At 50.3% G+C, this 26,335-nt stretch overlaps 32 non-coding genes and 5 pseudogenes across 32 annotated transcripts; 20 read left to right on the top strand and 17 right to left on the bottom strand.

Moving 5' to 3' along the window:
* The first annotated feature begins 443 nt into the window (after nt 1-443).
* Nucleotides 444-607, top strand: LOC135006043 (U1 spliceosomal RNA). The gene has a single exon (XR_010206501.1). It is a non-coding gene; the product is annotated as a U1 spliceosomal RNA (small nuclear RNA).
* A 152-nt stretch (nt 608-759) lies between these two features.
* Nucleotides 760-895, top strand: LOC135005926 (U1 spliceosomal RNA; annotated as a pseudogene).
* An 835-nt stretch (nt 896-1,730) lies between these two features.
* On the top strand, nt 1,731-1,894 carry LOC135005906 (U1 spliceosomal RNA). The gene has a single exon (XR_010206422.1). It is a non-coding gene; the product is annotated as a U1 spliceosomal RNA (small nuclear RNA).
* A 670-nt stretch (nt 1,895-2,564) lies between these two features.
* LOC135005847 (U1 spliceosomal RNA) lies at nt 2,565-2,728 on the top strand. Its single transcript, XR_010206367.1, has one exon. It is a non-coding gene; the product is annotated as a U1 spliceosomal RNA (small nuclear RNA).
* A 152-nt stretch (nt 2,729-2,880) lies between these two features.
* On the top strand, nt 2,881-3,044 carry LOC135005907 (U1 spliceosomal RNA). Its single transcript, XR_010206423.1, has one exon. It is a non-coding gene; the product is annotated as a U1 spliceosomal RNA (small nuclear RNA).
* Nucleotides 3,045-3,714: 670 nt separating this feature from the next.
* On the top strand, nt 3,715-3,878 carry LOC135005858 (U1 spliceosomal RNA). Its single transcript, XR_010206378.1, has one exon. It is a non-coding gene; the product is annotated as a U1 spliceosomal RNA (small nuclear RNA).
* A 152-nt stretch (nt 3,879-4,030) lies between these two features.
* LOC135005985 (U1 spliceosomal RNA) lies at nt 4,031-4,194 on the top strand. Its single transcript, XR_010206459.1, has one exon. It is a non-coding gene; the product is annotated as a U1 spliceosomal RNA (small nuclear RNA).
* Nucleotides 4,195-6,618: 2,424 nt separating this feature from the next.
* LOC135006054 (U1 spliceosomal RNA) lies at nt 6,619-6,782 on the top strand. The gene has a single exon (XR_010206512.1). It is a non-coding gene; the product is annotated as a U1 spliceosomal RNA (small nuclear RNA).
* A 152-nt stretch (nt 6,783-6,934) lies between these two features.
* LOC135005796 (U1 spliceosomal RNA) lies at nt 6,935-7,097 on the top strand. Its single transcript, XR_010206320.1, has one exon. It is a non-coding gene; the product is annotated as a U1 spliceosomal RNA (small nuclear RNA).
* Nucleotides 7,098-7,771: 674 nt separating this feature from the next.
* Nucleotides 7,772-7,935, top strand: LOC135006055 (U1 spliceosomal RNA). Its single transcript, XR_010206513.1, has one exon. It is a non-coding gene; the product is annotated as a U1 spliceosomal RNA (small nuclear RNA).
* A 152-nt stretch (nt 7,936-8,087) lies between these two features.
* On the top strand, nt 8,088-8,223 carry LOC135005927 (U1 spliceosomal RNA; annotated as a pseudogene).
* Nucleotides 8,224-8,924: 701 nt separating this feature from the next.
* On the top strand, nt 8,925-9,088 carry LOC135005726 (U1 spliceosomal RNA). The gene has a single exon (XR_010206253.1). It is a non-coding gene; the product is annotated as a U1 spliceosomal RNA (small nuclear RNA).
* A 152-nt stretch (nt 9,089-9,240) lies between these two features.
* LOC135005900 (U1 spliceosomal RNA) lies at nt 9,241-9,403 on the top strand. Its single transcript, XR_010206416.1, has one exon. It is a non-coding gene; the product is annotated as a U1 spliceosomal RNA (small nuclear RNA).
* Nucleotides 9,404-10,077: 674 nt separating this feature from the next.
* On the top strand, nt 10,078-10,241 carry LOC135005686 (U1 spliceosomal RNA). The gene has a single exon (XR_010206214.1). It is a non-coding gene; the product is annotated as a U1 spliceosomal RNA (small nuclear RNA).
* Nucleotides 10,242-10,392: 151 nt separating this feature from the next.
* LOC135005749 (U1 spliceosomal RNA) lies at nt 10,393-10,555 on the top strand. The gene has a single exon (XR_010206275.1). It is a non-coding gene; the product is annotated as a U1 spliceosomal RNA (small nuclear RNA).
* A 674-nt stretch (nt 10,556-11,229) lies between these two features.
* Nucleotides 11,230-11,393, top strand: LOC135005609 (U1 spliceosomal RNA). Its single transcript, XR_010206142.1, has one exon. It is a non-coding gene; the product is annotated as a U1 spliceosomal RNA (small nuclear RNA).
* Nucleotides 11,394-11,545: 152 nt separating this feature from the next.
* LOC135005947 (U1 spliceosomal RNA) lies at nt 11,546-11,708 on the top strand. The gene has a single exon (XR_010206439.1). It is a non-coding gene; the product is annotated as a U1 spliceosomal RNA (small nuclear RNA).
* A 674-nt stretch (nt 11,709-12,382) lies between these two features.
* Nucleotides 12,383-12,546, top strand: LOC135005582 (U1 spliceosomal RNA). Its single transcript, XR_010206116.1, has one exon. It is a non-coding gene; the product is annotated as a U1 spliceosomal RNA (small nuclear RNA).
* Nucleotides 12,547-12,698: 152 nt separating this feature from the next.
* LOC135005937 (U1 spliceosomal RNA) lies at nt 12,699-12,834 on the top strand (annotated as a pseudogene).
* Nucleotides 12,835-13,689: 855 nt separating this feature from the next.
* On the bottom strand, nt 13,690-13,852 carry LOC135005755 (U1 spliceosomal RNA). The gene has a single exon (XR_010206281.1). It is a non-coding gene; the product is annotated as a U1 spliceosomal RNA (small nuclear RNA).
* A 468-nt stretch (nt 13,853-14,320) lies between these two features.
* On the top strand, nt 14,321-14,483 carry LOC135005839 (U1 spliceosomal RNA). Its single transcript, XR_010206360.1, has one exon. It is a non-coding gene; the product is annotated as a U1 spliceosomal RNA (small nuclear RNA).
* Nucleotides 14,484-15,311: 828 nt separating this feature from the next.
* LOC135005809 (U1 spliceosomal RNA) lies at nt 15,312-15,474 on the bottom strand. Its single transcript, XR_010206333.1, has one exon. It is a non-coding gene; the product is annotated as a U1 spliceosomal RNA (small nuclear RNA).
* Nucleotides 15,475-15,626: 152 nt separating this feature from the next.
* On the bottom strand, nt 15,627-15,790 carry LOC135005707 (U1 spliceosomal RNA). Its single transcript, XR_010206235.1, has one exon. It is a non-coding gene; the product is annotated as a U1 spliceosomal RNA (small nuclear RNA).
* Nucleotides 15,791-16,464: 674 nt separating this feature from the next.
* Nucleotides 16,465-16,627, bottom strand: LOC135005784 (U1 spliceosomal RNA). Its single transcript, XR_010206309.1, has one exon. It is a non-coding gene; the product is annotated as a U1 spliceosomal RNA (small nuclear RNA).
* A 142-nt stretch (nt 16,628-16,769) lies between these two features.
* Nucleotides 16,770-16,933, bottom strand: LOC135005683 (U1 spliceosomal RNA). Its single transcript, XR_010206211.1, has one exon. It is a non-coding gene; the product is annotated as a U1 spliceosomal RNA (small nuclear RNA).
* Nucleotides 16,934-17,607: 674 nt separating this feature from the next.
* Nucleotides 17,608-17,770, bottom strand: LOC135005931 (U1 spliceosomal RNA). The gene has a single exon (XR_010206428.1). It is a non-coding gene; the product is annotated as a U1 spliceosomal RNA (small nuclear RNA).
* A 152-nt stretch (nt 17,771-17,922) lies between these two features.
* LOC135005741 (U1 spliceosomal RNA) lies at nt 17,923-18,086 on the bottom strand. The gene has a single exon (XR_010206267.1). It is a non-coding gene; the product is annotated as a U1 spliceosomal RNA (small nuclear RNA).
* Nucleotides 18,087-18,760: 674 nt separating this feature from the next.
* On the bottom strand, nt 18,761-18,923 carry LOC135005832 (U1 spliceosomal RNA). Its single transcript, XR_010206353.1, has one exon. It is a non-coding gene; the product is annotated as a U1 spliceosomal RNA (small nuclear RNA).
* A 152-nt stretch (nt 18,924-19,075) lies between these two features.
* LOC135005694 (U1 spliceosomal RNA) lies at nt 19,076-19,239 on the bottom strand. Its single transcript, XR_010206222.1, has one exon. It is a non-coding gene; the product is annotated as a U1 spliceosomal RNA (small nuclear RNA).
* A 698-nt stretch (nt 19,240-19,937) lies between these two features.
* Nucleotides 19,938-20,073, bottom strand: LOC135005971 (U1 spliceosomal RNA; annotated as a pseudogene).
* A 152-nt stretch (nt 20,074-20,225) lies between these two features.
* LOC135005727 (U1 spliceosomal RNA) lies at nt 20,226-20,389 on the bottom strand. The gene has a single exon (XR_010206254.1). It is a non-coding gene; the product is annotated as a U1 spliceosomal RNA (small nuclear RNA).
* A 674-nt stretch (nt 20,390-21,063) lies between these two features.
* LOC135005895 (U1 spliceosomal RNA) lies at nt 21,064-21,226 on the bottom strand. Its single transcript, XR_010206413.1, has one exon. It is a non-coding gene; the product is annotated as a U1 spliceosomal RNA (small nuclear RNA).
* Nucleotides 21,227-21,378: 152 nt separating this feature from the next.
* LOC135005583 (U1 spliceosomal RNA) lies at nt 21,379-21,542 on the bottom strand. Its single transcript, XR_010206117.1, has one exon. It is a non-coding gene; the product is annotated as a U1 spliceosomal RNA (small nuclear RNA).
* Nucleotides 21,543-22,216: 674 nt separating this feature from the next.
* On the bottom strand, nt 22,217-22,379 carry LOC135005833 (U1 spliceosomal RNA). The gene has a single exon (XR_010206354.1). It is a non-coding gene; the product is annotated as a U1 spliceosomal RNA (small nuclear RNA).
* A 152-nt stretch (nt 22,380-22,531) lies between these two features.
* LOC135005643 (U1 spliceosomal RNA) lies at nt 22,532-22,695 on the bottom strand. Its single transcript, XR_010206173.1, has one exon. It is a non-coding gene; the product is annotated as a U1 spliceosomal RNA (small nuclear RNA).
* A 698-nt stretch (nt 22,696-23,393) lies between these two features.
* On the bottom strand, nt 23,394-23,529 carry LOC135005929 (U1 spliceosomal RNA; annotated as a pseudogene).
* Nucleotides 23,530-23,681: 152 nt separating this feature from the next.
* LOC135005620 (U1 spliceosomal RNA) lies at nt 23,682-23,845 on the bottom strand. The gene has a single exon (XR_010206151.1). It is a non-coding gene; the product is annotated as a U1 spliceosomal RNA (small nuclear RNA).
* Between the last annotated feature and the right edge of the window lie 2,490 nt (nt 23,846-26,335).

Here is a 26,335-nt window from a genome sequence, read left to right on the forward strand (position 1 = left end):
AATCAGCTTGAATGCTTCAGGGGATGGGGCATGGCCAACATGAGCCCCACACCAAAGGAGGGGGGAGGTGTTTAATGCGAACTAGGGGTCATCCAAGCACTGCAAAAGGCCGCCATGCCCTGCATGCCCCTTTTCTCTTTTCATATGCAGATGAGGGTTCCAGTCAACTTTGGCCCACTGCTTGGATAACATCACCGTATGCAAATCCGTCTGCTGCAGACCTTCCCCCAGGAGTGCTTGTACTAGTTGTTGCATATGGTTTGATATTTGATGGTGCTTCAGTATTAGGCAGCCTTCCGCCCTCCCATGTTCATCTGAAAAGATGTGGTCTCCCTGCAGTTGTTGTCCCCAGATGAGAGTTCACTTGTGCTGCCTCAGTTGAATCTCCTTTACTTGACAGAGATGTGCCTGAGCAGCTGCCCTCACCAGCCCTATCCCAAATCATACTTATTTTGCATAGGAGATACCATGGTCATGAAGATTGTTCTCCCAGGGTGAGGTTCATTCATTGCATTCTGGGTATGCTGACCCCTGTGATTTTCCCAAATGTGGGAAACTCGACTGCATTATTTGTGGTAGTGGGGGACTGTGTTTGTGCTTTCCTCTGGTCAGCTCTGGTAAAAGTCAGATTTCTTTGTCTCAGATCTTCCTCTAGCCTTGTTCTTCTTTCGAGAGTTCCCTGGTGCTGCCTCAGTTGGATCTCCTTCACTTCACAGGGGGGAACCCGAGCAGCGACCCTCCCCAGCTCTAGCCCAACTCCTACTTACCTGCCAGGTGAGATACTATGATCATGAAGGTGCTTCTCCCAGGGCAAGGCTCAACCATTGCACTCTGGGTGTGCTGCTCCTGCGATTTCCCCAAATGTGGGAAACTTGACTGCATAATTTGTGTTTCCCCTCGTCGGCTCTTGTATAATTCAGATCTCTTTGTCTCAGGTCTCTCTCCAGCCTAGTTTGCTGTCTGTTTCCACTTCTCTTTTCTTCAGCCGCTCCCTTCTATACCCTTGTGCACTATCCTGACTTCTCCTCCCGTCTGCTTACTTTGTGCCTTCCAATGCACAATGCAAACTACAGGTAGTGCTGCAGGGCCCACACCCTTTTACTTGCCTTACAGAGCAGCTCTGGAGCTGTTACAGTGCCCAGCTGCTGCAAGAAATCAGCTTGAATGCTTCAGGGGCTGGGGCATAGCCAACATGAGCCCCACACCAAAGGAGGGTGGAGGTGTTTAATGCAAACTAGGGGTCAGCCAAGCGCCGCAAAAGGCCACCATGCCCTGCACGCCCCTTTTCTCTTTTCATATGCAGACGAGGGTTGAAGCCAACTTTGACCCACTGCTTGGATGACATCACCATATGCAAATCCATCTGCGGCAGGCCTTCCCCCAGGAATGCTTGCACTAGTTGTTGCATTTGGTTTGTTGTTTGGGGGTGCTTCAGTATTAGGCAGCCTTCTGCCCTCCCATGTTCATCTTCAGGGGATGGGGCATGGCCAACATGAGCCCCACACCAAAGGAGGGTGGAGGTGTTTAATGCGAACTAGGGGTCATCCAAGCACCGCAAAAGGCCGCCATGCCCTGCACGCCCCTTTTCTCTTTTCATATGCAGATGAGGGTTGAAGCCAACTTTGACCCACTGCTTGGATGACATCACCGTATGCAAATCCGTCTTCTGCAGAACTTCACTTGACAGGGGGGTGCCCGAGCAGCGACCCTCCCCATCTCTAGCCCAACTCCTACTTACCTGCCAGGTGAGATACTATGATCAGGAAGGTGCTTCTCCCAGGGCAAGGCTCACCCATTGCACTCTGGGTGTGCTGCTCCTACGATTTCCCCAAATGTGGGACACTTGACTGCATAATTTGTGTTTCCTCTAGTCGGCTACTCGTATAATTCAGATCTCTTTGTCTCAGGTCTCTCTCCAGCCTAGTTTGCTGTCTGTTTCCACTTCTCTTTTCTTGAGCCGCTGCCTTCTATGCCCTTGTGCACTCTCCTGACTTCTCCTGTCTGCTTACTTTGTGCCTTCCAACGCACAATGCAAACTACAGGTAGTGCTGCAGGGCCCACACCCTTTTACTTGCCTTTCAGAGCAGCTCTGGAGCTGTTACAGTGCCCAGCTGCTGCAAGAAATCAGCTTGAATGCTTCAGGGGCTGGGGCATAGCCAACATGAGCCCCACACCGACGGAGGGTGGAGGTGTTTAATGCGAACTAAGGGTCATCCAAGCGCCGCAAAAGGCCGCCATGCCCTGCATACCCCTTTTCTCTTTTCATATGCAGATGAGGGTTCCAGCCAACTTTGGCCCACTGCTTGGATGACATCACCGTATGCAAATCCGTCTTCTGCAGACCTTCCCCCAGGAATGCTTGTACTAGTTGTTGCATTTGGTTTGTTGTTTGGGGTGCTTCAGTATTAGGCAGCCTTCAGCTCTCCCATGTTCATCTGAAAATATGTGTTCTCCCTGCAGTTGTTGTCCCCAGATGAGAGTTCCCTTGTGCTGCCTCAGTTGAATCTCCTTTACTTGAAAGAGATGTGCCTGAGCAGCGGCCCTCCCCAGCCCTATCCCAAATCATACTTATTTTGCATAGGAGATACCATGGTCATGAAGATTGTTCTCCCAGGGTGAGGTTCATTCATTGCATTCTGGGTATGCTGACCCCTGTGATTTCCCCAAATGTGGGAAACTCGACTGCATTATTTGTGGTAGTGGGGGACTGTGTTTGTGCTTTCCTCTGGTCAGCTCTGGTAAAAGTCAGATTTCTTTGTCTCAGATCTTCCTCTAGCCTTGTTCTTTTTTTGAGAGTTTCCTTGTGCTGCCTCAGTTGGATCTCCTTCACTTGACAGGGGGGTGCCCGAGCAGCGACCCTCCCCATCTCTAGCCCAACTCCTACTTACCTGCCAGGTGAGATACTATGATCAGGAAGGTGCTTCTCCCAGGGCAAGGCTCACCCATTGCACTCTGGGTGTGCTGCTCCTACGATTTCCCCAAATGTGGGACACTTGACTGCATAATTTGTGTTTCCTCTAGTCGGCTACTCGTATAATTCAGATCTCTTTGTCTCAGGTCTCTCTCCAGCCTAGTTTGCTGTCTGTTTCCACTTCTCTTTTCTTGAGCCGCTGCCTTCTATGCCCTTGTGCACTCTCCTGACTTCTCCTGTCTGCTTACTTTGTGCCTTCCAACGCACAATGCAAACTACAGGTAGTGCTGCAGGGCCCACACCCTTTTACTTGCCTTTCAGAGCAGCTCTGGAGCTGTTACAGTGCCCAGCTGCTGCAAGAAATCAGCTTGAATGCTTCAGGGGCTGGGGCATAGCCAACATGAGCCCCACACCGACGGAGGGTGGAGGTGTTTAATGCGAACTAAGGGTCATCCAAGCGCCGCAAAAGGCCGCCATGCCCTGCATACCCCTTTTCTCTTTTCATATGCAGATGAGGGTTCCAGCCAACTTTGGCCCACTGCTTGGATGACATCACCGTATGCAAATCCGTCTTCTGCAGACCTTCCCCCAGGAATGCTTGTACTAGTTGTTGCATTTGGTTTGTTGTTTGGGGTGCTTCAGTATTAGGCAGCCTTCAGCTCTCCCATGTTCATCTGAAAATATGTGTTCTCCCTGCAGTTGTTGTCCCCAGATGAGAGTTCCCTTGTGCTGCCTCAGTTGAATCTCCTTTACTTGAAAGAGATGTGCCTGAGCAGCGGCCCTCCCCAGCCCTATCCCAAATCATACTTATTTTGCATAGGAGATACCATGGTCATGAAGATTGTTCTCCCAGGGTGAGGTTCATTCATTGCATTCTGGGTATGCTGACCCCTGTGATTTCCCCAAATGTGGGAAACTCGACTGCATTATTTGTGGTAGTGGGGGACTGTGTTTGTGCTTTCCTCTGGTCAGCTCTGGTAAAAGTCAGATTTCTTTGTCTCAGATCTTCCTCTAGCCTTGTTCTTTTTTTGAGAGTTTCCTTGTGCTGCCTCAGTTGGATCTCCTTCACTTGACAGGGGGGTGCCCGAGCAGCGACCCTCCCCAGCTCAAGCCCAACTCCTACTTACCTGCCAAGTGAGATACTATGATCAGGAAGGTGCTTCTACCAGGGCAAGGCTCACCCATTGCACTCTGGGTGTGCTGCTCCTACGATTTCCCCAAATGTGGGACACTTGACTGCATAATTTGTGTTTCCTCTGGTCGGCTACTCGTATAATTCAGATCTCTTTGTCTCAGGTCTCTCTCCAGCCTAGTTTGCTGTCTGTTTCCACTTCTCTTTTCTTGAGCCCCTGCCTTCTATGCCCTTGTGCACTCTCCTGACTTCTCCTGTCTGCTTACTTTGTGCCTTCCAACGCACAATGCAAACTACAGGTAGTGCTGCAGGGCCAACACCCTTTTACTTGCCTTACAGAGCAGCTCTGGAGCTGTTACAGTGCCCAGCTGCTGCAAGAAATCAGCTTGAATGCTTCAGGGGCTGGGGCATAGCCAACATGAGCAGCAAGATGCAGCACTGGACTATTAGTAATGTACTGTTGTATGCTGAGCACCACAATGCAGCACAAGACAATGAGCAGTGATACTGAGCACTGATGAGGATACTACTGAGAACTGACACTGAGCAGGAGAGACACACTACTAGTATTACTGAGCAGCAATAAGTAACCACTGATACTGGGCACTGATATTGAGATTTCCACTGAGAGAACATAGCCACGTCCTCTCCGCTCTCTCTTCAATGCACGAGTAAAAATGGCGGCAACGCGCAGCTCTTTATATGGAATCCGAATCTCGCGAGAATCCGACAGCGGGATGATGACATTTTCCCTTGTTCAGGTTTTCCGAGTCAGGCGGGAACAACCGAGCCTGCCACGGACCAGTGTAAACCACGTGGAGTTCGTCGGGAATTCGGTTCTCGGAGAACCGAACCCGCTCCTCTATATATACTATATTACTATGTTACTGTAGTATACAGAACACCACAATGCAATGAGCAGTGATAGTGAGCACTGATGAGGATACTAGAACTGACACTGAGCAGCAAGATGCAGCACTGGACTATTAGTAATGTACTGTAGTATGCTGAGCACCACAATGCAGCACAAGACAATGAGCAGTGATACTGAGCACTGATGAGGATACTACTGAGAACTGACACTGAGCAGGAGAGACACACTACTAGTATTACTGAGCAGCAATAAGTAACCACTGATACTGAGCACTGATATTGAGATTTCCACTGAGAGAACATAGCCACGTCCTCTCCGCTCTCTCTTCAATGCACGAGTAAAAATGGCAGCAACGCGCAGCTCTTTATATGGAATCCGAATCTCGCAAGAATCCGACAGCGGGATGATGACATTTTCCCTTGTTCAGGTTTTCCGAGTCAGGCGGGAACAACCGAGCCTGCCTCGGACCAGTGTAAACCACGTGGAGTTCGTGGGGAATTCGGTTCTCGGAGAACCGAACCCGCTCCTCTCTACCTTATACCCATCAATTTTTTTATTTTCAATCTAAGCCCCTGCAGTTTTCTGTAAGCATCTGCTTCGCTATGATGATCAACAAGTCACAAGGGCAAACACTCAGGGCTTGAGGCGTAGATCTTAGGACCAGCTGCTACAAGCATGGCAGAGGTGTCACTATCACTGGTGACACCCAGAAAGGTGGCGAGGGAGATTGTAATGCAGTGCGCGCAGATAAACAGCGCAATGGTAAAAAGGAGGCATGGTTTCATAGGTAGGGGCGTGGCCTGGTGGCCTGAATCTACATTTTGTTGCTCCGGGTGTCCCGGGGGTTGGGGGCTGCACCCGGGGACTAGTGTGTGAGCTGTGCTGGCTCCTGCACAGTGACAGGGCATGGCCACCCAGCATGACGCCTCCCTTCTTGACCATGCTGTAATTGCAGTCGCACTGCAGTTCAGCGTGATCATAAAAAATGGTGTAGGCTCCTGCTGGTGCAGGCTGTAGAGAAAAGCTGCTGTGACCACGCCCCCTGTGTCTCCTCCGTTGCAGACCCCATTTTGAAGCCTTGCCCCCGGACTAAGAGAAAAGTATGCCCTTGCGCACTATCCTGACTTCTCCTCCCGTCTGCTTAATTTGTGCCTTCCAACGCACAATGCGAACAACAGGTGGTGCTGCAGGGCCCACACCCTTTTACTTGCCTTACAGAACAGCTCTGGAGCTGTTACAGTGCCCAGCTGCTGCAAGAAATCAGCTTGAATGCTTCAGGGGATGGGGCATGGCCAACATGAGCCCCACACCAAAGGAGGGTGGGGGTGTTTAATGCGAACTAGGGGTCATCCAAGCACTGCAAAAGGCCGCCATGCCCTGCATGCCCCTTTTCTCTTTTCATATGCAGATGAGGGTTCCAGTCAACTTTGGCCCACTGCTTGGATAACATCACCGTATGCAAATCCGTCTGCTGCAGACCTTCCCCAAGGAGTGCTTGTACTAGTTGTTGCATATGGTTTGATATTTGATGGTGCTTCAGTATTAGGCAGCCTTCCGCCCTCCCATGTTCATCTGAAAAGATGTGGTCTCCCTGCAGTTGTTGTCCCCAGATGAGAGTTCCCTTGTGCTGCCTCAGTTGAATCTCCTTTACTTGACAGAGATGTGCCTGAGCAGCGGCCCTCACCAGCCCTATCCCAAATCATACTTATTTTGCATAGGAGATACCATGGTCATGAAGATTGTTCTCCCAGGGTGAGGTTCATTCATTGCATTCTGGGTATGCTGACCCCTGTGATTTTCCCAAATGTGGGAAACTCGACTGCATTATTTGTGGTAGTGGGGGACTGTGTTTGTGCTTTCCTCTGGTCAGCTCTGGTAAAAGTCAGATTTCTTTGTCTCAGATCTTCCTCTAGCCTTGTTCTTCTTTCGAGAGTTCCCTTGTGCTGCCTCAGTTGGATCTCTTTCACTTGACAGGGGGGTGCCCGAACAGCGACCCTCCCCAGCTCTAGCCCAACTCCTACTTACCTGCCAGGTGAGATACTATGATCATGAAGGTGCTTCTCCCAGGGCAAGGCTCACCCATTGCACTCTGGGTGTGCTGCCCCTGCGATTTCCCCAAATGTGGGAAACTTGACTGCATAATTTGTGTTTCCCCTGGTCGGCTCTCGTATAATTCAGATCTATTTGTCTCAGGTCTCTCTCCAGCCTAGTTTGCTGTCTGTTTCCACTTCTCTTTTCTTCAGCCGCTCCCTTCTATACCCTTGTGCACTATCCTGACTTCTCCTCCCGTCTGCTTACTTTGTGCCTTCCAATGCACAATGCAAACTACAGGTAGTGCTGCAGGGCCCACACCCTTTTACTTGCCTTACAGAGCAGCTCTGGAGCTGTTACAGTGCCCAGCTGCTGCAAGAAATCAGCTTGAATGCTTCAGGGGATGGGGCATGGCCAACATGAGCCCCACACCAAAGGAGGGGGGAGGTGTTTAATGCGAACTAGGGGTCATCCAAGCACTGCAAAAGGCCGCCATGCCCTGCATGCCCCTTTTCTCTTTTCATATGCAGATGAGGGTTCCAGTCAACTTTGGCCCACTGCTTGGATAACATCACCGTATGCAAATCCGTCTGCTGCAGACCTTCCCCCAGGAGTGCTTGTACTAGTTGTTGCATATGGTTTGATATTTGATGGTGCTTCAGTATTAGGCAGCCTTCCGCCCTCCCATGTTCATCTGAAAAGATGTGGTCTCCCTGCAGTTGTTGTCCCCAGATGAGAGTTCACTTGTGCTGCCTCAGTTGAATCTCCTTTACTTGACAGAGATGTGCCTGAGCAGCTGCCCTCACAAGCCCTATCCCAAATCATACTTATTTTGCATAGGAGATACCATGGTCATGAAGATTGTTCTCCCAGGGTGAGGTTCATTCATTGCATTCTGGGTATGCTGACCCCTGTGATTTTCCCAAATGTGGGAAACTCGACTGCATTATTTGTGGTAGTGGGGGACTGTGTTTGTGCTTTCCTCTGGTCAGCTCTGGTAAAAGTCAGATTTCTTTGTCTCAGATCTTCCTCTAGCCTTGTTCTTCTTTCGAGAGTTCCCTGGTGCTGCCTCAGTTGGATCTCCTTCACTTCACAGGGGGGAACCCGAGCAGCGACCCTCCCCAGCTCTAGCCCAACTCCTACTTACCTGCCAGGTGAGATACTATGATCATGAAGGTGCTTCTCCCAGGGCAAGGCTCAACCATTGCACTCTGGGTGTGCTGCTCCTGCGATTTCCCCAAATGTGGGAAACTTGACTGCATAATTTGTGTTTCCCCTCGTCGGCTCTCGTATAATTCAGATCTCTTTGTCTCAGGTCTCTCTCCAGCCTAGTTTGCTGTCTGTTTCCACTTCTCTTTTCTTCAGCCGCTCCCTTCTATACCCTTGTGCACTATCCTGACTTCTCCTCCCGTCTGCTTACTTTGTGCCTTCCAATGCACAATGCAAACTACAGGTAGTGCTGCAGGGCCCACACCCTTTTACTTGCCTTACAGAGCAGCTCTGGAGCTGTTACAGTGCCCAGCTGCTGCAAGAAATCAGCTTGAATGCTTCAGGGGCTGGGGCATAGCCAACATGAGCCCCACACCAAAGGAGGGTGGAGGTGTTTAATGCAAACTAGGGGTCAGCCAAGCGCCGCAAAAGGCCACCATGCCCTGCACGCCCCTTTTCTCTTTTCATATGCAGACGAGGGTTGAAGCCAACTTTGACCCACTACTTGGATGACATCACCATATGCAAATCCATCTGCGGCAGGCCTTCCCCCAGGAATGCTTGCACTAGTTGTTGCATTTGGTTTGTTGTTTGGGGGTGCTTCAGTATTAGGCAGCCTTCTGCCCTCCCATGTTCATCTGAAAATATATGTTCTCCCTGCAGTTGTTGTCCCAAGATGAGAGTTCCCTTGTGCTGCCTCAGTTGAATCTCCTTTACTTGACAGAGATGTGCATGAGCAGCGGCCCTCCCCAGCCCTATTCCAAATCATACTTATTTTGCATAGGAGATACCATGGTCATGAAGATTTTTCTCCCAGGGTGAGGTTCATTCATTGCATTTTGGGTATGCTGACCCCTGTGATTTCCCCAAATGTGGGAAACTTGACTGCATTATTTGTGGTAGTGGGAGACTGTGTTTGTGCTTTCCTCTGGTCAGCTCTGGTAAAAGTCAGATTTCTTTGTCTCAGATTTTCCTTTAGCCTTGTTCTTTTTTCGAGAGTTCCCTTGTGCTGCCTCAGTTGGATCTCCTTCACTTTACAGGGGGGTACCCGAGCAGCGACCCTCCCCAGCTCTAGCCCAACTCCTACTTACCTGCCAGGTGAGATACTATGATCATGAAGGTGCTTCTCCCAGGGCAAGGCTCACCCATTGTACTCTGGGTGTGCTGCTCCTGTGATTTCCCCAAATGTGGGAAACTTGACTGCATAATTTGTGTTTCCCCTGGTCGGCTCTCGTATAATTCAGATCTCTTTGTCTCAGGTCTCTCTCCAGCCTAGTTTGCTGTCTGTTTCCACTTCTCTTTTCTTCAGCCGCTCCCTTCTATACCCTTGTGCACTATCCTGACTTCTCCTCCCGTCTGCTTACTTTGTGCCTTCCAATGCACAATGCAAACTACAGGTAGTGCTGCAGGGCCCACACCCTTTTACTTGCCTTACAGAGCAGCTCTGGAGCTGTTACAGTGCCCAGCTGCTGCAAGAAATCAGCTTGAATGCTTCAGGGGATGGGGCATGGCCAACATGAGCCCCACACCAAAGGAGGGTGGAGGTGTTTAATGCGAACTAGGGGTCATCCAAGCACCGCAAAAGGCCGCCATGCCCTGCACGCCCCTTTTCTCTTTTCATATGCAGATGAGGGTTGAAGCCAACTTTGACCCACTGCTTGGATGACATCACCGTATGCAAATCCGTCTTCTGCAGAACTTCCCCCAGGAATGCTTGCACTAGTTGTTGCATTTGGTTTGTTGTTTGGGGGTGCTTCAGTATTAGGCAGCCTTCTGCCCTCCCATGTTCATCTGAAAATATGTGTTCTCCCTGCAGTTGTTGTCCCCAGATGAGAGTTCCCTTGTGCTGCCTCAGTTGAATCTCCTTTACTTGACAGAGATGTGCCTGAGCAGCGGCCCTCCCCAGCTCTATCCCAAATCATACTTATTTTGCATAGGAGATACCATGGTCATGAAGATTATTCTCCCAGGGTGAGGTTCATTCATTGCATTATGGGTATGCTGACCCCTGTGATTTCCCCAAATGTGGGAAACTCGACTGCTTTATTTGTGGTAGTGGGGGACTGTGTTTGTGTTTTCCTCTGGTCAGCTCTGGTAAAAGTCAGATTTCTTTGTTCAGATCTTCCTCTAGCCTTGTTCTTCTTTCGAGAGTTCCCTTGTGCTGCCTCAGTTGGATCTCCTTCACTTGACAGGGGGGTGCCCAAGCAGAGACCCTCCCCAGCTCTAGCCCAACTCCTACTTACCTGCCAGGTGAGATACTATGATCATGAAGGTGCTTCTCCCAGGGCAAGGCTCACCCATTGCACTCTGGGTGTGCTGCCCCTGCGATTTCCCCAAATGTGGGAAACTTGACTGCATAATTTGTGTTTCCCCTGGTCGGCTCTCGTGTAATTCAGATCTCTTTGTCTCAGGTCTCTCTCCAACCTAGTTTGCTGTCTGTTTCCACTTCTCTTTTCTTCAGCCGCTCCCTTCTATACCCTTGTGCACTATCCTGACTTCTCCTCCCGTCTGCTTACTTTGTGCCTTCCAATGCACAATGCAAACTACAGGTAGTGCTGCAGGGCCCACACCCTTTTACTTGCCTTACAGAGCAGCTCTGGAGATGTTACAGTGCCCAGCTGCTGCAAGAAATCAGCTTGAATGCTTCAGGGGATGGGGCATGGCCAACATGAGCCCCACACCAAAGGAGGGTGGAGGTGTTTAATGCGAACTAGGGGTCATCCAAGCACCGCAAAAGGCCGCCATGCCCTGCACGCTCCTTTTCTCTTTTCATATGCAGATGAGGGTTGAAGCCAACTTTGACCCACTGCTTGGATGACATCACCGTATGCAAATCCGTCTTCTGCAGAACTTCCCCCAGGAATGCTTGCACTAGTTGTTGCATTTGGTTTGTTGTTTGGGGGTGCTTCAGTATTAGGCAGCCTTCTGCCCTCCCATGTTCATCTGAAAATATGTGTTCTCCCTGCAGTTGTTGTCCCCAGATGAGAGTTCCCTTGTGCTGCCTCAGTTGAATCTCCTTTACTTGACAGAGATGTGCATGAGCAGCGGCCCTCCCCAGCCCTATTCCAAATCATACTTATTTTGCATAGGAGATACCATGGTCATGAAGATTGTTCTCCCAGGGTGAGGTTCATTCATTGCATTTTGGGTATGCTGACCCCTGTGATTTCCCCAAATGTGGGAAACTTGACTGCATTATTTGTGGTAGTGGGGGACTGTGTTTGTGCTTTCCTCTGGTCAGCTCTGGTAAAAGTCAGATTTCTTTGTCTCAGATTTTCCTCTAGCCTTGTTCTTCTTTCGAGAGTTCCCTTGTGCTGCCTCAGTTGGATCTCCTTCAGTTTACAGGGGGGTACCCGAGCAGCGATCCTCCCCAGCTCTAGCCCAACTCCTACTTACCTGCCAGGTGAGATACTATGATCATGAAGGTGCTTCTCCCAGGGCAAGGCTCACCCATTGCACTCTAGGTGTGCTGCTCCTGCGATTTCCCCAAATGTGGGAAACTTGACTGCATAATTTGTGTTTCCCCTGGTCGGCTCTCGTATAATTCAGATCTCTTTGTCTCAGGTCTCTCTCCAGCCTAGTTTGCTGTCTGTTTCCACTTCTCTTTTCTTGAGCCGCTCCCTTCTATGCCCTTGCGCACTATCCTGACTTCTCCTCCTGTCTGCTTACTTTGTGCCTTCCAACGCACAATGCGAACTACAGGTAGTGCTGCAGGGCCCACACCCTTTTACTTGCCTTACAGAGCAGCTCTGGAGCTGTTACAGTGCCCAGCTGCTGCAAGAAATCAGCTTGAATGCTTCAGGGGCTGGGGCATAGCCAACATGAGCCCCACACCAAAGGAGGGTGGAGGTGTTTAATGCAAACTAGGGGTCAGCCAAGTGCCGCAAAAGGCCACCATGCCCTGCACGCCCCTTTTCTCTTTTCATATGCAGACGAGGGTTGAAGCCAACTTTGACCCACTGCTTGGATGACATCACCATATGCAAATCCATCTGCGGCAGGCCTTCCCCCAGGAATGCTTGCACTAGTTGTTGCATTTGGTTTGTTGTTTGGGGGTGCTTCAGTATTAGGCAGCTTTCTGCCCTCCCATGTTCATCTGAAAATATATGTTCTCCCTGCAGTTGTTGTCCCCAGATGAGAGTTCCCTTGTGCTGCCTCAGTTGAATCTCCTTTACTTGACAGAGATGTGCACGAGCAGCGGCCCTCCCCAGCCCTATTCCAAATCATACTTATTTTGCATAGGAGATACCATGGTCATGAAGATTTTTCTCCCAGGGTGAGGTTCATTCATTGCATTTTGGGTATGCTGACCCCTGTGATTTCCCCAAATGTGGGAAACTCAACTGCATTATTTGTGGTAGTGGGGGACTGTGTTTGTGCTTTCCTCTGGTCAGCTCTAGTAAAAGTCAGATTTCTTTGTCTCACATTTTCCTCTAGCCTTGTTCTTCTTTCGAGAGTTCCCTTGTGCTGCCTTTGTTGGATCTCCTTCACTTTACAGGGGGGTACCCGAGCAGCGACCCTCCCCAGCTCTAGCCCAACTCCTACTTACCTGCCAGGTGAGATACTATGATCATTAAGGTGCTTCTCCCAGGGCAAGGCTCACCCATTGTACTCTGGGTGTGCTGCTCCTGCGATTTCCCCAAATGTGGGAAACTTGACTGCATAATTTGTGTTTCCCCTCGTCGGCTCTCGTATAATTCAGATCTCTTTGTCTCAGGTCTCTCTCCAGCCTAGTTTGCTGTCTGTTTCCACTTCTCTTTTCTTCAGCCGCTCCCTTCTATACCCTTGTGCACTATCCTGACTTCTCCTCCCGTCTGCTTACTTTGTGCCTTCCAATGCACAATGCAAACTACAGGTAGTGCTGCAGGGCCCACACCCTTTTACTTGCCTTACAGAGCAGCTCTGGAGCTGTTACAGTGCCCAGCTGCTGCAAGAAATCAGCTTGAATGCTTCAGGGGCTGGGGCATAGCCAACATCAGCCCCACACCGAAGGAGGGTGGAGGTGTTTAATGCAAACTAGGGGTCAGTCAAGCGCCGCAAAAGGCCACCATGCCCTGCACGCCCCTTTTCTGTTTTCATATGCAGATGAGGGTTGAAGCCAACTTTGACCCACTGCTTGGATGACATCACCATATGCAAATCCATCTGCGGCAGGCCTTCCCCCAGGAATGCTTGCACTAGTTGTTGCATTTGGTTTGTTGTTTGGGGGTGCTTCAGTATTAGGCAGCCTTCTGCTGCACCCTGCTTTGGTGTGGGGCTCATGTTGGCCATGCCCCATCCCCTGAAGCTTTCAAGCAGATTTCTTGCAGCAGCTGGGCACTGTAACAGCTCAAGAGCTGCTCTGTAAGGCAAGTAAAAGGGTGTGGGCCCTGCAGCACTACCTGTAGTTTGCATTGTGCATTGGAAGGCACAAAGTAAGCAGACGGGAGGAGAAGTCAGGATAGTGCACAAGGGTATAGAAGGGAGCGGCTGAAGAAAAGAGAAGTGGAAACAGACAGCAAACTAGGCTGGAGAGAGATCTGAGACAAAGAGATCTGAATTATACGATAGCCGACCAGGGGAAACACAAATTATGCAGTCAAGTTTCCCACATTTGGGGAAATCGCAGGGGCAGCACACCCAGAGTGCAATGGGTGAGCCTTGCCCTGGGAGAAGCACCTTCATGATCATAGTATCTCACCTGGCAGGTAAGTATGAGTTGGGCTAGAGCTGGGGAGGGTCGCTGCTCGGGCACCCCCCTGTTAAGTGAAGGAGATCCAACTGAGGCAGCACAAGGGAACTCTCAAAAGAAGAACAAGGCTAGAGGAAGATCTGAAACAAAGAAATCTGACTTTTACCAGAGCTGACCAGAAGAAAACACAAACACAGTCCCCCACTACCACAAATAAAGCAGTCGAGGTGAGGTTCATTCATTGCATTTTGGGTATGCTGACCCCTGTGATTTCCCCAAATGTGGGAAACTCGACTGCTTTATTTGTGGTAGTGGGGGACTGTGTTTGTGTTTTCTTCTGGTCAGCTCTGGTAAAAGTCAGATTTCTTTGTTTCAGATCTTCCTCTAGCCTTGTTCTTCTTTTGAGAGTTCCCTTGTGCTGCCTCAGTTGGATCTCCTTCACTTAACAGGGGGGTGCCCGAGCAGCGACCCTCCCCAGCTCTAGCCCAACTCCTACTTACCTGCCAGGTGAGATACTATGATCATGAAGGTGCTTCTCCCAGGGCAAGGCTCACCCATTGCACTCTGGGTGTGCAGCCCCTGCGATTTCCCCAAATGTGGGAAACTTGACTGCATAATTTGTGTTTCCCCTGGTCGGCTCTCGTATAATTCAGATCTCTTTGTCTCAGATCTCTCTCCAGCCTAGTTTGCTGTCTGTTTCCACTTCTCTTTTCTTCAGCCGCTCCCTTCTATACCCTTGTGCACTATCCTGACTTCTCCTCCCGTCTGCTTACTTTGTGCCTTCCAATGCACAATGCAAACTACAGGTAGTGCTGCAGGGCCCACACCCTTTTACTTGCCTTACAGAGCAGCTCTGGAGCTGTTACAGTGCCCAGCTGCTGCAAGAAATCTGCTTGAATGCTTCAGGGGATGGGACATGGCCAACATGAGCCCCACACCAAAGGAGGGTGGAGCAGAAGGCTGACTAATACTGAAGCACCCCCAAACAACAAACCAAATGCAACAACTAGTGCAAGCATTCCTGGGGGAAGGCCTGCCGCAGATGGATTTGCATATGGTGATGTCATCCAAGCAGTGGGTCAAAGTTGGCTTCAACCCTCGTCTGCATATGAAAACAGAAAAGGGGCGTGCAGGGCATGGTGGCCTTTTGCGGCGCTTGACCGACCCCTAGTTTGCATTAAACACCTCCACCCTCCTTCGGTGTGGGGCTCATGTTGGCTATGCCCCAGCCCCTGAAGCATTCAAGCTGATTTCTTGCAGCAGCTGGGCACTTTAACAGCTCCAGAGCTGCTCTGTAAGGCAAGTAAAAGGGTGTGGGCCCTGCAGCACTACCTGTAGTTTGCATTGTGCATTGGAAGGCACAAAGTAAGCAGACGGGAGGAGAAGTCAGGATAGTGCACAAGGGTATAGAAGGGAGCGGCTGAAGAAAAGAGAAGTGGAAACAGACAGCAAACTAGGCTGGAGAGAGACCTGAGACAAAGAGATCTGAATTATACGAGAGCCGACCAGGGGAAACACAAATTATGCAGTCAAGTTTCCCACATTTGGGGAAATCGCAGGAGCAGCACACCCAGAGTGCAATGGGTGAGCCTTGCCCTGGGAGAAGCACCTTCATGATCATAGTATCTCACCTGGCAGGTAAGTAGGAGTTGGGCTAGAGCTGGGGAGGGTCGCTGCTCGGGTACCCCCCTGTCAAGTGAAGGAGATCCAACTGAGGCAGCACAAGGGAACTCTCGAAAGAAGAACAAGGCAAGAGGAAAATCTGAGACAAAGAAATCTGACTTTTACCAGAGCTGACCAGAGGAAAGCACAAACACAGTCCCCCACTACCACAAATAATGCAGTTGAGTTTCCCACATTTGGGGAAATCACAGGGGTCAGCATACCCAAAATGCAATGAATGAACCTCACCCTGGGAGAACAATCTTCATGACCATGGTATCTCCTATGCAAAATAAGTATGATTTGGAATAGGGCTGGGGAGGGCCGCTGCTCATGCACATCTCTGTCAAGTAAAGGAGATTCAACTGAGGCAGCACAAGGGAACTCTCATCTGGGGACAACAACTGCAGGGAGAACACATATTTTCAGATGAACATGGGAGGGCAGAAGGCTGCCTAATACTGAAGCACCCCCAAACAACAAACCAAATGCAACAACTAGTGCAAGCATTCCTGGGGGAAGTTCTGCAGAAGACGGATTTGCATACGGTGATGTCATACAAGCAGTGGGTCAAAGTTGGCTTCAACCCTCATCTGCATATGAAAAGAGAAAAGGGGCGTGCAGGGCATGGCGGCCTTTTGCGGTGCTTGGATGACCCCTAGTTCGCATTAAACACCTCCACCCTCCTTTGGTGTGGGGCTCATGTTGGCCATGCACCATCCCCTGAAGCATTCAAGCAGATTTCTTGCAGCAGCTGGGCACTGTAACAGCTCCAGAGCTGCTCTGTAAGGCAAGTAAAAGGGTGTGGGCCCTGCAGCACTACCTGTAGTTTGCATTGTGCATTGGAAGGCACAAAGTAAGCAGACGGGAGGAGAAGTCAGGATAGTGCACAAGGGTAAAGAAGGGAGCGGCTGAAGAAAAGAGAAGTGGAAACAGACAGCAAACTAGGCTGGAGAGAGACCTGAGACAAAGAGATCTGAATTATACGAGAGCCGACCAGGGGAAACACAAATTATGCAGTCAAGTTTCCCACATTTGGGGAAATCGCAGGGGCAGCACACCCAGAGTGCAATGGGTGAGCCTTGCCCTGGGAGAAGCACCTTCATGATCATAGTATCTCACCTGGCAGGTAAGTAGGAGTTGGGCTAGAGCTGGGGAGGGTCTCTGCTCGGGCACCCCCCTGTCAAGTGAAGGAGATCCAACTGAGGCAGCACAAGGGAACTCTCAAAAGAAGAACAAGGCTCTGAAACAAAGAAATCTGACTTTTACCAGAGCTGACCAGAGGAAAACACAAACACAGTCCCCCACTACCACAAATAAAGCAGTCGAGTTTCCCACATTTGGGGAAATCACAGGGGTCAGCATACCCAGAATGCAATGAATGAACCTCACCCTGGGAGAATAATCTTCATGACCATGGTATCTCCTATGCAAAATAAGTATGATTTGGGATAGAGCTGGGGAGGGCCGCTGCTCAGGCACATCTCTGTCAAGTTAAGGAGATTCAACTGAGGCAGCACAAGGGAACTCTCATCTAGGGACAACAACTGCAGGGAGAACACATATTTTCAGATGAACATGGGAGGGCAGACGGCTGCCTAATACTGAAGCACCCCCAAACAACAAACCAAATGCAACAACTAGTGCAAGCATTCCTGGGGGAAGGCCTGCCGCAGAGGGATTTGCATATGGTGATGTCATCCAAGCAGTGGGTCAAAGTTGGCTTCAACCCTCGTCTGCATATGAAAAGAGAAAAGGGGCGTGCAGGGCATGGTGGCCTTTTGCGGCGCTTGGCTGACCCCTAGTTTGCATTAAACACCTCCACCCTCCTTTGGTGTGGGGCTCATGTTGGCTATGCCCCAGCCCCTGAAGCATTCAAGCTGATTTCTTGCAGCAGCTGGGCACTGTAACAGCTCCAGAGCTGCTCTGTAAGGCAAGTAAAAGGGTCTGGGCCCTGCAGCACTACCTGTAGATCGCATTGTGCGTTGGAAGGCACAAAGTAAGCAGACAGGAGGAGAAGTCAGGATAGTGCGCAAGGGCATAGAAGGGAGCGGCTCAAGAAAAGAGAAGTGGAAACAGACAGCAAACTAGGCTGGAGAGAGACCTGAGACAAAGAGATCTGAATTATACGAGAGCCGACCAGGGGAAACACAAATTATGCAGTCAAGTTTCCCACATTTAGGGAAATCGCAGGGGCAGCACACCCAGAGTGCAATGGGTGAGCCTTGCCCTGGGAGAAGCACCTTCATAATCATAGTATCTCACCTGGCAGGTAAGTAGGAGTTGGGCTAGAGCTGGGGAGGGTCGCTGTTCGGGCACCCCCCTGTCAAGTGAAAGAGATCCAACTGAGGTAGCACAAGGGAACTCTCGAAAGAAGAACAAGGCTAGAGGAAGATCTGAGACAAAGAAATCTGACTTTTTCCAGAGCTGACCAGAGGAAAGCACAAACACAGTCCCCCACTACCACAAATAATGCTGTCGAGTTTCCCACATTTGGGGAAATCACAGGGGTCAGCATACCCAGAATGCAATGAATGAACCTCACCTTGGGAGAACAATCTTCATGACCATGGTATCGCCTATGCAAAATAAGTATGATTTGGGATAGGGCTGGGGAGGGCCGCTGCTCAGGCACATCTCTGTCAAGTAAAGGAGATTCAACTGAGGCAGCACAAGGGAACTCTCATCTTGGGACAACAACTGCAGGGAGAACATATATTTTCAGATGAACATGGGAGGGCAGAAGGCTGCCTAATACTGAAGCACCCCCAAACAACAAACCAAATGCAACAACTAGTGCAAGCATTCCTGGGGGAAGGCCTGCCGCAGATGGATTTGCATATGGTGATGTCATCCAAGCAGTGGGTCAAAGTTGGCTTCAACCCTCGTCTGCATATGAAAAGAGAAAAGGGGCGTGCAGGGCATGGTGGCCTTTTGCGGCGCTTGGCTGACCCCTAGTTTGCATTAAACACCTCCACCCTCCTTTGGTGTGGGGCTCATGTTGGCTATGCCCCAGCCCCTGAAGCATTCAAGCTAATTTCTTGCAGCAGCTGGGCACTGTAACAGCTCCAGAGCTGCTCTGTAAGGCAAGTAAAAGGGTCTGGGCCCTGCAGCACTACCTGTAGATCGCATTGTGCGTTGGAAGGCACAAAGTAAGCAGACAGGAGGAGAAGTCAGGATAGTGCGCAAGGGCATAGAAGGGAGCGGCTCAAGAAAAGAGAAGTGGAAACAGACAGCAAACTAGGCTGGAGAGAGACCTGAGACAAAGAGATCTGAATTATACGAGAGCCGACCAGGGGAAACACAAATTATGCAGTCAAGTTTCCCACATTTAGGGAAATCGCAGGGGCAGCACACCCAGAGTGCAATGGGTGAGCCTTGCCCTGGGAGAAGCACCTTCATGATCATAGTATCTCACCTGGCAGGTAAGTAGGAGTTGGGCTAGAGCTGGGGAGGGTCGCTGTTCGGGCACCCCCCTGTCAAGTGAAAGAGATCCAACTGAGGCAGCACAAGGGAACTCTCGAAAGAAGAACAAGGCTAGAGGAAGATCTGAGACAAAGAAATCTGACTTTTTCCAGAGCTGACCAGAGGAAAGCACAAACACAGTCCCCCACTACCACAAATAATGCAGTCGAGTTTCCCACATTTGGGGAAATCACAGGGGTCAGCATACCCAGAATGCAATGAATGAACCTCACCTTGGGAGAACAATCTTCATGACCATGGTATCGCCTATGCAAAATAAGTATGATTTGGGATAGGGCTGGGGAGGGCCGCTGCTCAGGCACATCTCTGTCAAGTAAAGGAGATTCAACTGAGGCAGCACAAGGGAACTCTCATCTGGGGACAACAACTGCAGGGAGAACACATATTTTCAGATGAACATGTGAGGGCAGATGGCTGCCTAATACTGAAGCACCCCCAAACAACAAACCAAATGCAACAACTAGTGCAAGCATTCCTGGGGGAAGGCCTGCAGCAGATGGATTTGCATATGGTGATGTCATCCAAGCAGTGGGTCAAAGTTGGCTTCAACCCTCGTCTGCATATGAAAAGAGAAAAGGGGCGTGCAGGGCATGGCGGCCTTTTGCAGCGCTTGGATGACCCCTAGTTCGCATTACACACCTCCACCCTCCTTCGGTGTGGGGCTCATGTTGGCTATGCCCCAGCCCCTGAAGCATTCAAGCTGATTTCTTGCAGCAGCTGGGCACTGTAACTGCTCCAGAGCTACTCTGTAAGGCAAGTAAAAGGGTGTGGGCCCTGCAGCACTACCTGTAGTTCGCATTGTGCGTTGGAAGGCACGAAGTAAGCAGACGGGAGAAGTCAGGATAGTGCGCAAGGGCATAGAAGGGAGCGGCTCAAGAAAAGAGAAGTGGAAACAGACAGCAAACTAGGCTGGAGAGAGACCTGAGACAAAGAGATCTGAATTATACGAGAGCCGACGAGGGGAAACACAAATTATGCAGTCACGTTTCCCACATTTGGGGAAATCGCAGGAGCAGCACACCCAGAGTGCAATGGTTGAGCCTTGCCCTGGGAGAAGCACCTTCATGATCATAGTATCTCACCTGGCAGGTAAGTAGGAGTTGGGCTAGAGCTGGGGAGGGTCGCTGCTCGGGTTCCCCCCTGTGAAGTGAAGGAGATCCAACTGAGGCAGCACCAGGGAACTCTCGAAAGAAGAACAAGGCTAGAGGAAGATCTGAGACAAAGAAATCTGACTTTTACCAGAGCTGACCAGAGGAAAGCACAAACACAGTCTCCCACTACCACAAATAATGCAGTCAAGTTTCCCACATTTGGGGAAATCACAGGGGTCAGCATACCCAAAATGCAATGAATGAACCTCACCCTGGGAGAAAAATCTTCATGACCATGGTATCTCCTATGCAAAATAAGTATGATTTGGAATAGGGCTGGGGAGGGCCGCTGCTCATGCACATCTCTGTCAAGTAAAGGAGATTCAACTGAGGCAGCACAAGGGAACTCTCATCTTGGGACAACAACTGCAGGGAGAACATATATTTTCAGATGAACATGGGAGGGCAGAGGACTGCCTAATACTGAAGCACCCCCAAACAACAAACCAAATGCAACAACTAGTGCAAGCATTCCTGGGGGAAGGCCTGCCGCAGATGGATTTGCATATGGTGATGTCATCCAAGCAGTGGGTCAAAGTTGGCTTCAACCCTCGTCTGCATATGAAAAGAGAAAAGGGGCGTGCAGGGCATGGTGGCCTTTTGCGGCGCTTGGCTGACCCCTAGTTTGCATTAAACACCTCCACCCTCCTTTGGTGTGGGGCTCATGTTGGCTATGCCCCAGCCCCTGAAGCATTCAAGCTGATTTCTTGCAGCAGCTGGGCACTGTAACAGCTCCAGAGCTGCTCTGTAAGGCAAGTAAAAGGGTGTGGGCCCTGCAGCACTACCTGTAGTTCGCATTGTGCGTTGGAAGGCACAAAGTAAGCAGACAGGAGGAGAAGTCAGGATAGTGCGCAAGGGCATAGAAGTAAGCGGCTCAAGAAAAGAGAAGTGGAAACAGACAGCAAACTAGGCTGGAGAGAGACCTGAGACAAAGAGATCTGAATTATACGAGAGCCGACCAGGGGAAACACAAATTATACAGTCAAGTTTCCCACATTTGGGGAAATCGCAGGAGCAGCACACCCAGAGTGCAATGGGTTAGCCTTGCCCTGGGAGAAGCACCTTCATGATCATAGTATCTCACCTGGCAGGTAAGTAGGAGTTGGGCTAGAGCTGGGGAGGGTCGCTGCTAGGGTACCCCCCTGTAAAGTGAAGGAGATCCAATTAAGGCAGCACAAGGGAACTCTCGAAAGAAGAACAAGGCTAGAGGAAAATCTGAGACAAAGAAATCTGACTTTTACCAGAGCTGACCAGAGGAAAGCACAAACACAGTCCCCCACTACCACAAATAATGCAGTTGAGTTTCCCACATTTGGGGAAATCACAGGGGTCAGCATACCCAAAATGCAATGAATGAACCTCACCCTGGGAGAAAAATCTTCATGACCATGGTATCTCCTATGCAAAATAAGTATGATTTGGAATAGGGCTGGGGAGGGCCGCTGCTCATGCACATCTCTGTCAAGTAAAGGAGATTTAACTGAGGCAGCACAAGGGAACTCTCATCTGGGGACAACAACTGCAGGGAGAACACATATTTTCAGATGAACATGGGAGGGCAGAAGGCTGCCTAATACTGAAGCACCCCCAAACAACAAACCAAATGCAACAACTAGTGCAAGCATTCCTGGGGGAAGTTCTGCAGAAGACGGATTTGCATACGGTGATGTCATCCAAGCAGTGGGTCAAAGTTGGCTTCAACCCTCATCTGCATATGAAAAGAGAAAAGGGGCGTGCAGGGCATGGCGGCCTTTTGCGGTGCTTGGATGACCCCTAGTTCGCATTAAACACCTCCACCCTCCTTTGGTGTGGGGCTCATGTTGGCCATGCCCCATCCCCTGGAGCATTCAAGCTGATTTCTTGCAGCAGCTGGGCACTGTAACAGCTCCAGAGCTGCTCTGTAAGGCAAGTAAAAGGGTGTGGGCCCTGCAGCACTACCTGTAGTTTGCATTGTGCATTGGAAGGCACAAAGTAAGCAGACGGGAGGAGAAGTCAGGATAGTGCACAAGGGTATAGAAGGGAGCGGCTGAAGAAAAGAGAAGTGGAAACAGACAGCAAACTAGGCTGGAGAGAGACCTGAGACAAAGAGATCTGAATTATACGAGAGCCGACCAAGGGAAACACAAATTATGCAGTCAAGTTTCCCACATTTGGGGAAATCGCAGGGGCAGCACACCCAGAGTGCAATGGGTAAGCCTTGCCCTGGGAGAAGCACCTTCATGATCATAGTATCTCACCTGGCAGGTAAGTAGGAGTTGGGCTAGAGCTGGGGAGGGTCGCTGTTCGGGCACCCCCCTGTCAAGTGAAAGAGATCCAACTGAGGCAGCACAAGGGAACTCTCGAAAGAAGAACAAGGCTAGAGGAAGATCTGAGACAAAGAAATCTGACTTTTTCCAGAGCTGGCCAGAGGAAAGCACAAACACAGTCCCCCACTACCACAAATAATGCAGTCGAGTTTCCCACATTTGGGGAAATCACAGGGGTCAGCATACCCAGAATGCAATGAATGAACCTCACCCTGGGAGAACAATCTTCATGACCATGGTATCGCCTATGCAAAATAAGTATGATTTGGGATAGGGCTGGGGAGGGCCGCTGCTCAGGCACATCTCTGTCAAGTAAAGGAGATTCAACTGAGGCAGCACAAGGGAACTCTCATCTGGGGACAACAACTGCAGGGAGAACACATATTTTCAGATGAACATGTGAGGGCAGAAGGCTGCCTAATACTGAAGCACCCCCAAACAACAAACCAAATGCAACAACTAGTGCAAGCATTCCTGGGGGAAGGCCTGCAGCAGATGGATTTGCATATGGTGATGTCATCCAAGCAGTGGGTCAAAGTTGGCTTCAACCCTCGTCTGCATATGAAAAGAGAAAAGGGGCGTGCAGGGCATGGCGGCCTTTTGCAGCGCTTGGATGACCCCTAGTTTGCATTACACACCTCCTCCCTCCTTCGGTGTGGGGCTCATGTTGGCTATGCCCCAGCCCCTGAAGCATTAAAGCTGATTTCTTGCAGCAGCTGGGCACTGTAACTGCTCCAGAGCTACTCTGTAAGGCAAGTAAAAGGGTGTGGGCCCTGCAGCACTACCTGTAGTTCGCATTGTGCGTTGGAAGGCACGAAGTAAGCAGACGGGAGAAGTCAGGATAGTGCGCAAGGGCATAGAAGGGAGCGGCTCAAGAAAAGAGAAGTGGAAACAGACAGCAAACTAGGCTGGAGAGAGACCTGAGACAAAGAGATCTGAATTATACGAGAGCCGACGAGGGGAAACACAAATTATGCAGTCAAGTTTCCCACATTTGGGGAAATCGCAGGAGCAGCACACCCAGAGTGCAATGGTTGAGCCTTGCCCTGGGAGAAGCACCTTCATGATCATAGTATCTCACCTGGCAGGTAAGTAGGAGTTGGGCTAGAGCTGGGGAGGGTCGCTGCTCGGGTTCCCCCCTGTGAAGTGAAGGAGATCCAACTGAAGCAGCACCAGGGAACTCTCGAAAGAAGAACAAGGCTAGAGGAAGATCTGAGACAAAGAAATCTGACTTTTACCAGAGCTGACCAGAGGAAAGCACAAACACAGTCCCCCACTACCACAAATAATGCAGTCGAGTTTCCCACATTTGGGAAAATCACAGGGGTCAGCATACCCAGAATGCAATGAATGAACCTAACCCTGGGAGAACAATCTTCATGACCATGGTATCTCCTATGCAAAATAAGTATGATTTGGGATAGGGCTGGTGAGGGCCGCTGCTCAGGCACATCTCTGTCAAGTAAAGGAGATTCAACTGAGGCAGCACAAGGGAACTCTCATCTGGGGACAACAACTGCAGGGAGACCACATCTTTTCAGATGAACATGGGAGGGCGAAGGCTGCCTAATACTGAAGCACCATCAAATATCAAACCATGGCCCTCATTCCGAGTTGATCGCTCGCAAGGCGATTTTAGCAGAGTTACACACGCTAAGCCGCCGCCTACTGGGAGTGAATCTTAGCTTCTTAAAATTGCGACCGATGTATTCGCAATATTGCGATTACAAACTACTTAGCAGTTTCAGAGTAGCTTCAGACTTACTCTGCATCTGCGATCAGTTCAGTGCTTGTCGTTCCTGGTTTGACGTCACAAACACTCCCAGAGTTCGCCCAGACACTCCCCCGTTTCTCCGGCCACTCCTGCGTTTTTTCCGGAAACTGTAGCGTTTTTTCCCACACGCCCATAAAACGGCCTGTTTCCGCCCAGTAACACCCATTTCCTGTCAATCACATTACGATCGCCGGAGCGAAGAAAAATCCGTGAGTAAAAATACTTTCTTCATTGTAAAATTACTTGGCGCAGTCGCAGTGCGAATATTGCGCATGCGTACTAAGCAGAATTTCACTGCGATGCGATGAAATTTACAGAGCGAACGACTCGGAATGAGGGCCCATATGCAACAACTAGTACAAGCACTCCTGGGGGAAGGTCTGCAGCAGACGGATTTGCATACGGTGATGTAAATCCAAGCAGTGGGCCAAAGTTGACTGGAACCCTCATCTGCATATGAAAAGAGAAAAGGGGCATGCAGGGCATGGCGGCCTTTTGCAGTGCTTGGATGACCCCTAGTTCGCATTAAACACCCCCACCCTCCTTTGGTGTGGGGCTCATGTTGGCCATGCCCCATCCCCTGATGCATTCAAGCTGATTTCTTGCAGCAGCTGGGCACTGTAACAGCTCCAGAGCTGTTCTGTAAGGCAAGTAAAAGTGTGTGGGCCCTGCAGCACCACCTGTTGTTCGCATTGTGCGTTGGAAGGCACAAATTAAGCAGACGGGAGGAGAAGTCAGGATAGTGCGCAAGGGCATTCTTTTCTCTTAGTCCGGGGGCAAGGCTTCAAAATGGGGTCTGCAACGGAGGAGACACAGGGGGCGTGGTCACAGCAGCTTTTCTCTACAGTCTGCACCAGCAGGAGCCTACACCATTTTTTATGATCACGCTGAACTGCAGTGCGACTGCAATTACAGCATGGTCAAGAAGGGAGGCGTCATGCTGGGTGGCCATGCCCTGTCACTGTGCAGGAGCCAGCACCGCTCACACACTAGTCCCCGGGTGCAGCCCCCAACCCCCGGGACACCCGGAGCAACAAAATGTAGATTCAGGCCACCAGGCCACGCCCCTACCTATGAAACCATGCCTCCTTTTTACCATTGCGCTGTTTATCTGCGCGCACTGCATTACAATCTCCCTCGCCACCTCTCTGGGTGTCACCAGTGATAGTGACACCTCTGCCATGCTTGTAGCAGCTGGTCCTAAGATCTACGCCTCAAGCCCTGAGTGTTTGCCCTTGTGACTTGTTGATCATCATAGCGAAGCAGATGCTTACAGAAAACTGCAGGGGCTTAGATTGAAAATAAAAACAATTGATGGGTATAAGGTAGAGAGGAGTGGGTACGGTTCTCCGAGAACCGAATTCCCCACGAACTCCACGTGGTTTACATTGGTCCGAGGCAGGCTCGGTTGTTCCTGCCTGACTCGGAAAACCTGAACAAGGGAAAATGTCATCATCCCGCTGTCAGATTCTCGTGAGATTCGGATTCCATATAAAGAGCTGCGCGTTGCTGCCATTTTTACTCGTGCATTGAAGAGAGAGCGGAGAGGACGTGGCTATGTTCTCTCAGTGGAAATCTCAATATCAGTGCTCAGTATCAGTGGTTACTTATTGCTGCTCAGTAATACTAGTAGTGTGTCTCTCCTGCTCAGTGTCAGTTCTCAGTAGTATCCTCATCAGTGCTCAGTATCACTGCTCATTGTCTTGTGCTGCATTGTGGTGCTCAGCATACTACAGTACATTACTAATAGTCCAGTGCTGCATCTTGCTGCTCAGTGTCAGTTCTAGTATCCTCATCAGTGCTCACTATCACTGCTCATTGCATTGTGGTGTTCTGTATACTACAGTAACATAGTAATATAGTATATATAGAGGAGCGGGTTCGGTTCTCCGAGAACCGAATTCCCGACGAACTCCACGTGGTTTACACTGGTCCGAGGCAGGCTCGGTTGTTCCTGCCTGACTCGGAAAACCTGAACAAGGGAAAATGTCATCATCCCGCTGTCGGATTCTCGCGAGATTCGGATTCCATATAAAGAGCTGCGCGTTGCCGCCATTTTTACTCGTGCATTGAAGAGAGAGCGGAGAGGACGTGGCTATGTTCTCTCAGTGGAAATCTCAATATCAGT

This window comes from Pseudophryne corroboree, unplaced genomic scaffold, assembly GCF_028390025.1.
Source record: "Pseudophryne corroboree isolate aPseCor3 unplaced genomic scaffold, aPseCor3.hap2 scaffold_207, whole genome shotgun sequence".
Classification (NCBI taxonomy): Eukaryota; Metazoa; Chordata; class Amphibia; order Anura; family Myobatrachidae; genus Pseudophryne; species Pseudophryne corroboree.